The 9,116-nt window shown below is 35.5% G+C and overlaps 1 long non-coding RNA gene across 6 annotated transcripts; it reads left to right on the top strand.

Moving 5' to 3' along the window:
- The first annotated feature begins 4,047 nt into the window (after nt 1-4,047).
- Nucleotides 4,048-5,925, top strand: LOC141706361 (uncharacterized). 6 transcript variants are annotated; one of them, XR_012568784.1, is made up of 5 exons: nt 4,048-4,180; nt 4,477-4,580; nt 4,772-4,816; nt 4,911-5,013; nt 5,859-5,925. It is a non-coding gene; the product is annotated as an uncharacterized LOC141706361 (long non-coding RNA). The 6 variants fall into 6 exon arrangements; XR_012568783.1 differs by having other exon boundaries at nt 4,711-5,013; XR_012568782.1 differs by having other exon boundaries at nt 4,065-4,580.
- The last annotated feature ends 3,191 nt before the right edge of the window (nt 5,926-9,116 follow it).

Genomic DNA, 9,116 nt, shown 5'->3' with positions numbered 1-9,116 from the left:
GGAGAATATCCGATTCTAATCATTTCTTAACAAGAAACTTGATTCCTTAAATCTTTTCAAGTGATCATTGTTTAATCTCAGTATTGTCATTGTGACTTGCTGAGCTAGTTAGCTCACTCTTGCGAATCTGTTTATGTTCTTTTCCAGTTAAAAAGAAAGTTATTGGTAGCGAGGATCCCTAGACAAGTGTGCGAGCTACGATTCCAGGTTAAGACGGAATAAGCTAGCTGGAGACTTTTGTTTTAGTTTTGAGTTTGAAAGTTTGTAAGAATGTTTTATCTAGATGTAAGTTAAACTAGTTGGGATTTGGTACGTTTGTAATGTAAATAAGGTTGTGGCTTGTGTGCATAGTTTAACCTGTTGCGATCCATGATTATGGTAAGTAGGGTCCTTGCATATATTGTTTTCATAAACAGGTTTATATATTGTGTGTGTGTGGGTATGTTGTGAACCCCAAACTTCTGACCCGGGTTTGGAGGGCGTCACATGTTAGGTATCAGAGCTACAGGTTATAAGTCACTGACACAAGCCTAGATTTTCAGGGATGGGTAGTGGGTTAGAATTAGGTGTAAGAAATAGAAAGATAGGACATCGAGAGGATGAGTGCGACTTTATAGTAGGTTTTGGTATGATTTGTGTTGTGATTCGAGATTCTTATCTTGCGATGTGATTTTCAGATAGCAGCGATGGCAGATTCTATTATTCCTGTACCATCTGATCATTCAGAGCCTTCATTTTGAGGACCATCATTTGATCCACGCCCTGTTCTTCCTCCAGTGTTAGCCATATTACCTCATGTTGTGATGGATGTACCTCTGCGAGCTATTCCACCCCTTGTATGAGACCACCTATTCGACGACCCCCACCTGCTGATTTTGACTCTACTGGACATTCAGTTGCGGGTGTATCTTTCCAGTTTACTGCATGCCATGTTCCATACCATCGGTATGAGGCTCTTCTTTTGGGGAGAGAGGCCCTGTTGGCACATATTCATGAGCTACAGCACATCGTGAGGACCATCGATGTTGATAGGAGTGCGAGGGAGCTTCAGGATGAGATTCATGTGACCCGGGGGATACTTGAGGCTAGACTACATGGAGCTACTTGTGAGTATGCGGCCTCAAATGCTCTTTTAGGGTGGGCGAGAGGGGTGTTAGAGGATCTTGCGAGGCTTGGTGGACCGTAGTTTCCATGGAGCTAGATGATACAGTTGTCGTGATAATTATTATATGTATATTACTGTGTAGTATGTATCAGCAGACTTTTGGTTTGTATATATAGACTAGACTTGCCAACTAGTGTGTACGCCTGTTATACCCTATAGCTTTTATTGAAGCATTTTCACGCTGGTACTACAAAACTTTGATATATGTATACATATCAATACATTTCCTTATTCCAGCATTGTCATTTATATTACTACAACTATTTTATCTTACTTTACTTACTGCACCAGATATAAACTCTTGTGGTAACATGTACTCTTTCCCCTTAAATATTTACATTATGTGAAGAAGTATGCAATTTACTTAGTTCAACCATAAAAAATGTTTTAAAAATGAATATTTCTATTTTACAAAAACATTTCATAAAAAGGATTTGATTTAAAGGCTAAATAAGTTGTTTGATTCTTTACAGAAAAGCCTCCCAGAAGAAATACCCATTCCACCAACCAAAATGAAGAAACCAACAACAACAACCAAGAAAACAATAACTGGAATACCAATCTAAGTCCTATAGACCCAACTTTAACCTAGATTCTTCAGATCTTGGCTCAACAAACAGTCAACCTAACTCAACAACAACAGAGATAGACCAATCCTCAGGTAACCTTTAAGACTTTTCAGGCGGTGAATCCACCGAAATTCAAAGGTTCTTTACATCCAATTGAAGCAAGAGTTTGGTTAAAGGAGATTGAGAAGTCATTTTCTTTAGTCAAGGGGATAGAGGAATAAAAAACTCAGTTTGCAAGTTACTATTTGAAGAATGAAGCCACCTACTGGTGGGAAACTGTTAAGACATTTGAAGGTATAGATGTTATTGCTTGGAATAGATTCAAGGAGTTATTTTTAGAAAAGTATTTTCTTCAGTTTGTTCAGGATCAAATGGAATTAAAGTTTCTGGAGTTAAAGCAGGGGAATATGTTAGTAGCGGATTATGAAAGTAAGTTTGAGGAATCTTCCAGGTTTGTACCATCATATGTAGGCACTGACATGAAGTAAGCCAAGAGATTTCAGCAAGGTCTTAAGCCGTGGATTAGAGGGAAGGTAGCTATATTTGAGTTAGATACGTATGCAGGAGTAGTGTAGGAAACCATGATTGCGGAGACATAAAGTGAAATGTCACTGAAGGAGAAGGAGAGTAAGAAAAGGAAGTTTGAGGGAAGTGAAGGACAATCACAAGCAGGGAAGTTTCTAGGTTTTAATCAGAAGAAAGACAAGTTTCATCCAGGAAGGAATCTTAATTTCAGAAGGCAAAATGCAGGCAACGGAGGACAAAGCAACTGTCCAACCACTGGAAATCATCCCAATCAGCAGAGGCTAGCTTTACCAGAATGCCAGGCATGTGGAAAGAAAAATGGAGTTTACAATAAGTTAAATGTGGTCTATTATAGATGTAACCAGAAGAGGCACTTTTGAAGGGAATTCCATAATCAACCAGCCAGAGTGCCAGCAAATAAAGATTAACCTACCAGGAATCAAGCAGGCAGGGTTCCAATAATTGGGTTTACATGCTTCAAGCGTGGAAATCCAGGACATATAGAAAGGGATTGTAAGACACCATCCCCAGTCAGTAATGCGCTGAGAATTATGGGATTTACTCCAATAGTGAATGAGCCTCCCAAAGCTAGAGTTTATGACATGTCTGTAACGATGGTATTCAGTATATAGATGTTGTGGCAGGTACACTTACTGTGAATTCTTTATGTGCTAAAGTGTTAGTAGCACTACAAGAAACAGACTAAAAGACATCACCCTTTTAACATCAGTCTGAAAAGCCACCGATGTTTATAGGTTTTTCAACATTGCATGATTTTTAAACGATGTTAAATGATTTATAGACATTGGTTTAAAACATGACTTCACCCCTGAAAAGAACGGCTAAAGTACAATTATATACATTCCCTGAAAATTCTAATTTTCCCCATTCTATTTCACTTTCCCCCTTTCTTCTCCCCTCACTTCACTTCACCCCTCCCCTCCCGTCTCTCTCTCTCTCTCTCTCTCTCTCTCTCTCTCTCTCTCTCTCTCTCTCTCTCTCTCTCTCCCTCTCCCCCCTCTCTCTCTCCATCCTTCTTCAAGCTTCAACCCTGAATTTACCCCTAATTTTACAATACACCCCTCATTTTAAGAATGTATAAACTTTATTTTCAATTAAGTACAAATGGAGAAAAATTACTTTAACACGCCTTCAATTTCTTAGTTTGCTTTCTACAACTAGGTGAACCCGTCTTTAATTAGCAAGGTTGGGTTAATATTTCTTCATAGTTTGTTTAAATTTTATTCTTTCTCTTAACAAATTTGGGCGTTTATTGAGTTTGGGAGTTGATTTCTTCTATTAAAGTACGAACTCGATGTTTATTATATGCAATTAAAAATGTTTATAGATATTTTTTTTACTTTTCCTTCATGTTGTATAGTGTTTAAATGATTTCTTTTCGGATCCCCGTTTAATTAGAAAAATCCAAAAATATGAGAAGTTGAAGTTTTATCATTTAGTTTTAATATATGTGAGGCGGTTGCTACAAGGCAGGTTATCCTCTCTACTTGGTTTGATTTCTAAGGCAGGTTATCCTCTCTACTTCGCATATGATGGTGAGAAGAGTTTGTTCATTATTGGGGCTCTTCCGAGAAATAGCTCGAGTTCACTGTTGTGCTTGAAGATATATCATCTAATAGGTATGCCCTTCTTTAAATTTGTTTCTTCTTTTGTTACGTACAGTTATGTCCTCTTTGTTATCACATAATTTGTCCTCTTTGTTATTGTTCGTAGGAGCAATGGAAATATTAGTCCTCATGCTGATGGAAGTCCTAACAAAACAATTGTAATCGGTTGCGTAGACCTTACCTGTCCAAAACTTACAAGGTCGAAATATCTTATGTTGCGAAGGTTTCCATGCAGTCTATCACATAAGCTTTGGAGTGGTCAGGAGTCTGAGAACTCTCAGGAGGCTTTAAGGGTTTTGGATATTATCCTTAGACAACATGCATCTAAGCAATTATTGTTATTGTTATTGTTCCATATTTTGTTCTGGACATGTCATTTTCAGTTGACTAATAATATTGATAACTATAGAGGATGCTTACTAGTTAGGCAATCCTTCTTCCATAATGATGTGAATAAATTTACTGATGTTGGTGGTGGGGTTCTTGGTTTTCATGGATTTCATTCGAGCATCTGTGTTCTCCTCTGTATTTCTATTGACAATGTTAATTACTTCAACTTGATGTATTATTGTTGTATTTGGTCCTGTAGGTTTTCAATGAAGCGGAGAGGCGAAAAAGATGAGAATGGGGAACCACTGATGACTGAATTATCTGTGTATGACTATTTTTTAGTTGTTTGCTTCTAGTTTTAAGGTGAGGTTATTCGATATGGCATCTTTATGTTTACCGCATTTTGTTTATGATGTTTATAATATCTAATATGAAGTGTACTTATGCTTAAAAATTAAAATTGATTATATCTTAATGTGCACTATATTTATAGAATATAAAGTGTGTTGGTTGGTATAAGAAGGAAATTTGCTTCTACAAGTTTTCTCTTACAGAGTTGGTAGTGGAGCTATGATAATTACAATAGGAGGAGCTGCAAGGTACCTGGATCGGCGTGTTAGAGATAGTAAGTACTGGTCCAGTCTCCTTAATTGTGATAGAGACACTAAATTTCCATTTCTCTTTGAGTTGCAGGTTTGTAACACTCAAATCTGTTTATGGATTGATGTGTTAGCTATAAATATGGCACATGAGTATAGACGATCACCTTATATCTTCCACATTGCAGTCTTTTTTGGTAGGTTTGTCATCCTTGTAACTGTTTGCTTTACCCTCTTCTAAGAATTATAATATTTTGACAATCCGACATTTTAATTATACCCTCTTGCGCTCATCTCTCTTGTTTCCTTTTAAACTCAATTTGATGCCACCATCCCTTTTATAAAGTTGTAATTACCAATTTACTAATTTGGTGATCCCCTCCAAAATTTTATCCAAATTTGGCATCTTGAATGGCACCTTGATTTGTTGATATTATGGGCCTTAGCATGTACTGGTTAACCTGATAGCATAATTGAACTTTTCTTTTTTGTATAGATAGTGTAAAAATTAAAGTGCTTGTAAAAGAGCATATGATTGTGTAGTAATAGAAAGTCTATTGTTTCGAGAAATAACAAAAAGTAACGATGCTTTTTTGGTTTGTTTGAAGTCTGGGAGGGCCCTAATTCTTTTCTTTTGTGTGTTAAAGACTGTGACTTAGAATTTAAGTGTGCATTTCATATTTTTGTATTATGTCTTAAACACGTGTATGCACTATGCTATATGTTAGTTATGTGCCATCCTCATTATATTTTCTATAACAACAACATGTATATATACATGTTTTCTTGTTGTGGTGATCAATCTTTCAGTAACTAATAATATATGTAAGCAGCGATGCATGTCTTCTCACTATTGTGATCAATCTCACTTGATAATATTTATTCTTTTCGCTGTCAATAATCCTAACTAGGCTTCTCTTATAGTTTCCTACGCAACGTGCTTATAGTAGTTTTAAGATTCAATTACTAGTTATTAGTATCAATACTGTGACATTTTAGTGACCATTTCTGGTTTTGTTTTATTCTATATTTTTATGTATAGGTTCGGCGTTCAACTTTCACACCCAAACCAAGATCTTTTGAAAGCAAAGCAGTTTTTTGCTTGGACAACTACTATGAAAGAAAGGAAATTTGGGTATGTTTTTAAGTTGTTATGTCAGGTTTGTTTTCTGCAATAACGCCTGTCTGTCAACAGGACATGTAACCTTCTATTCAACGTGTTATAATGCGCAATATCATGTTCAGAAATACTGATGCCAATGTTGAAAAATGTAGTTATTGGTTGTATTATGTTTGTAATATGCAATGTGAGAATGAGATAGGATATAATTGCGTTGCCATCTCTTTAACAGGTAAATTGCAGGATACTAATAAGCAAGCAATTCAGTAATCCTAGTTCCTAGGCTAGTAGTGGACTTTTTCCTCCCTATGACAATTAGAGCTTCGTGCTTCTTTATTTTGATTGAAATTTACATTATTTGAGTGTATGTTACACTGATACATCATGTACTATTTTATTGTACACAAGAATGCAATTCATTTTTTTAAATTGATTGTTGATGAAACTGTACTTTTATACTTTAGCTCGCAGAAGCCATGTATAGGTACAGAAAGGGGCGATTATGAACTAGCATTAGAATTGCTTGGTCAAAATTTAACGTCAATACTGTTAGGTAATAAGAACCAAATAGTATTAAATATATTTAGACTATTATCATTTTTTTTGTTATCATGATGTCTCTATTTTTGCATGCTAGATGATTGGGGCATCTGAGGAGTAGCTTGATGTTTTTAATGAAATGCGGTATATAATGTTGCAAAATACTGGGGGCATCTGAGAAGCAGCTTCAACGTTAACATATTTCTTCTTGTGGGGGTTCCAAGAGAGAAGAGACCTGATTGCGGACTTAAAGTTGTAATGTTGATGTTTGTATTTTGGTAAAAGCTAATTATGTGTAATTATGGTCATAATGTAGATGTTTGTATTTTGATGGATGTTTGGATGTAAACTGGTGCTAATATATTGGATGTTTGGATGTTAAAAAACTGGTGGTATTAGATGTTGATAAAAATATAATTGGCTATTGTGAAATAATTTTGGTTTATATGTATGCAATAACAGGATTCATATACCAATCAAACCTAACAAATAACTGATGTCATATGGAGGTTTGACATCATCTTATTATATAGCAACCGATTCCTCTTATGAACAAAACATCAGTTTAGTTTAAGATGATCAATGTTAAATTACATCTTTAACAACAGTTCAAAAGTTATTTTAAATACAAGCTTACATAACTGATGTCTAATATTATAATTTACATCAGTTTCATAAAATATCGATGTTAAAAGTACTTATTTACAAAGTCCTAATTTTCATAAACGGTTGTCTTTGTCTTTTTTTTGTGTCACATGCTTAAATTGATAGAAATTAAAAGATAAAATATTATTGAACTCGTGATCATGTGTTTAAAATGTAATAATTAGAAAAAGACATTAGTTTCTAAGTTAGAACTGTTGTCTACTGGTATCTTAGACATCGGTCTAAAACCGATGTCTAAAACTCTAGACCTTTCTCTACACATGAAAAGACCTCGCTTTTAAAAACTTTTAACATCGGTTTATAACCGATGTCCTTTTGATCTGTTTCTGTAGTTGTAGATTCGGGAGAAACTCAATCATTATTTCTCAAGATTTTGTTGATAGGTTGAATTGTCCAGTTGAATTGTTAAATGAGATTATGACTGTAGAATTAGCAAATCAGGAGCGTGTATCTGTTAACCAAGTGTACGGACTGTGAGATTGAGATTTCTGGAAATAAGTTGGTGCTGACTTAATACTATTAAGTTAGGGGAATTTAATGTCATTCTAGGAATGGTCTGGCTATCTAAGCATGATGCTCAAACAGACCTGCATAACAAGAAGGTAATTTTGAAGACGCCAGATGAGAAAGTGGTGACGTTTAGAGGTCAGAGGCAAGCAAGGAAGTTCTTAACGATGATTTAAGCTAAAAATTTACTGCGATAAAGATGCGAACATTATATTGCTTATGTAATAGATAGAAATCAGGAGCCCAACAAACTTGAAGATATTCCAATGGTAAATGAGTTTTCAGACGTGTTTCCAGACAATTACCAGGACTTCCTCCAGATAGAGAAATTGAGTTTGCGATCGACTTAGCATATGGAATGGAACCAGTATCCAGGCCCCGTTACAGAATGGCGCCAGTTGAAATGAAGGAGTTAGAAAAGCAATTGCAAGGGTTATTGGAAAAAGGAGTGATTAGACCCAGTGTATCCCCATGGGATGCACCAGTATATTGTTAAGTAAAAGGACGGAAGCATGAGACTTATGTATCGACTATCGATAACTCAACAAGCTTACGGTCAAGAAAAGTATCCATTACACGAATCAATGATTTATTTGATCAGCTGAAAGGAGCCAAGTATTTCCTCTAATATTGATATGAGATCCGGATATCACCACCTGAAGATTAAACCGGAAGATTGTAACCGAAGACAGCTTTCAGAACAAGGTACGATCATTATGAATTCCTAATGATGTCTTTTAGATTAATTAATGCCCCAACAACATTTATGGACTTGATGATAGAATTTTCAAGAAATATTGGACAAGTTTGTCATTATGTTTATAGATGATATTTGATTATTCAAATTCAACGAAAGACCATGCAGAGCATCTAAGTGATATCTTTGGAAAATTTTGCGAAATGAGGAGTTGTATCCAAGTTTTCAAATGTGAGTTTTGGTAAGGAAGTTCAATTCTTAGGACACATAGTCAGTAACGAAGGATCAAAGAGGACCCAACAAAGATTGAAGCTATTATGAATTGGGAAAGCCAAAAACACCAACAGAAGTGAGAAGTTTCTTGGGATTAGCAGGATATTATCGAAGATCATTCAAGATTTCTCGAAGATGCGACACCTCTGACGAAGCTTACCAAGAGAATGAGAAGTTTATATGGAACGAGAAGTGTGAAGAAAGTTGTTCAAGAATTGAAGAAGATTGATCATGACACCTGTTTTTTCACTTCCAATGATCAAGGAAAGTTTATAATCTATAGTGATGCTTTTCATAAGGGATTAGGTGGTGTTATGATGAAGCACGATAAAGTTATTGCCTATGCGTCTAGACAAATGAAACCTCATGAGCAGAAATATCCTATTCATGCTGGAACTAGCAGCAATAGTATTCGTTCTGAAGATTTGGAGACATTATCTATATGGAGAAAGATGTGAGATTTATACGGACCATAAGAGTTTGAAGTATATTCACGC

This window comes from Apium graveolens, chromosome 2, assembly GCF_009905375.1.
Source record: "Apium graveolens cultivar Ventura chromosome 2, ASM990537v1, whole genome shotgun sequence".
NCBI lineage: Eukaryota > Viridiplantae > Streptophyta > Magnoliopsida > Apiales > Apiaceae > Apium > Apium graveolens.
The sequence above is the reverse complement of the archived record's forward strand: the minus strand, read 5'-3'. Positions and strand labels throughout refer to the sequence as shown.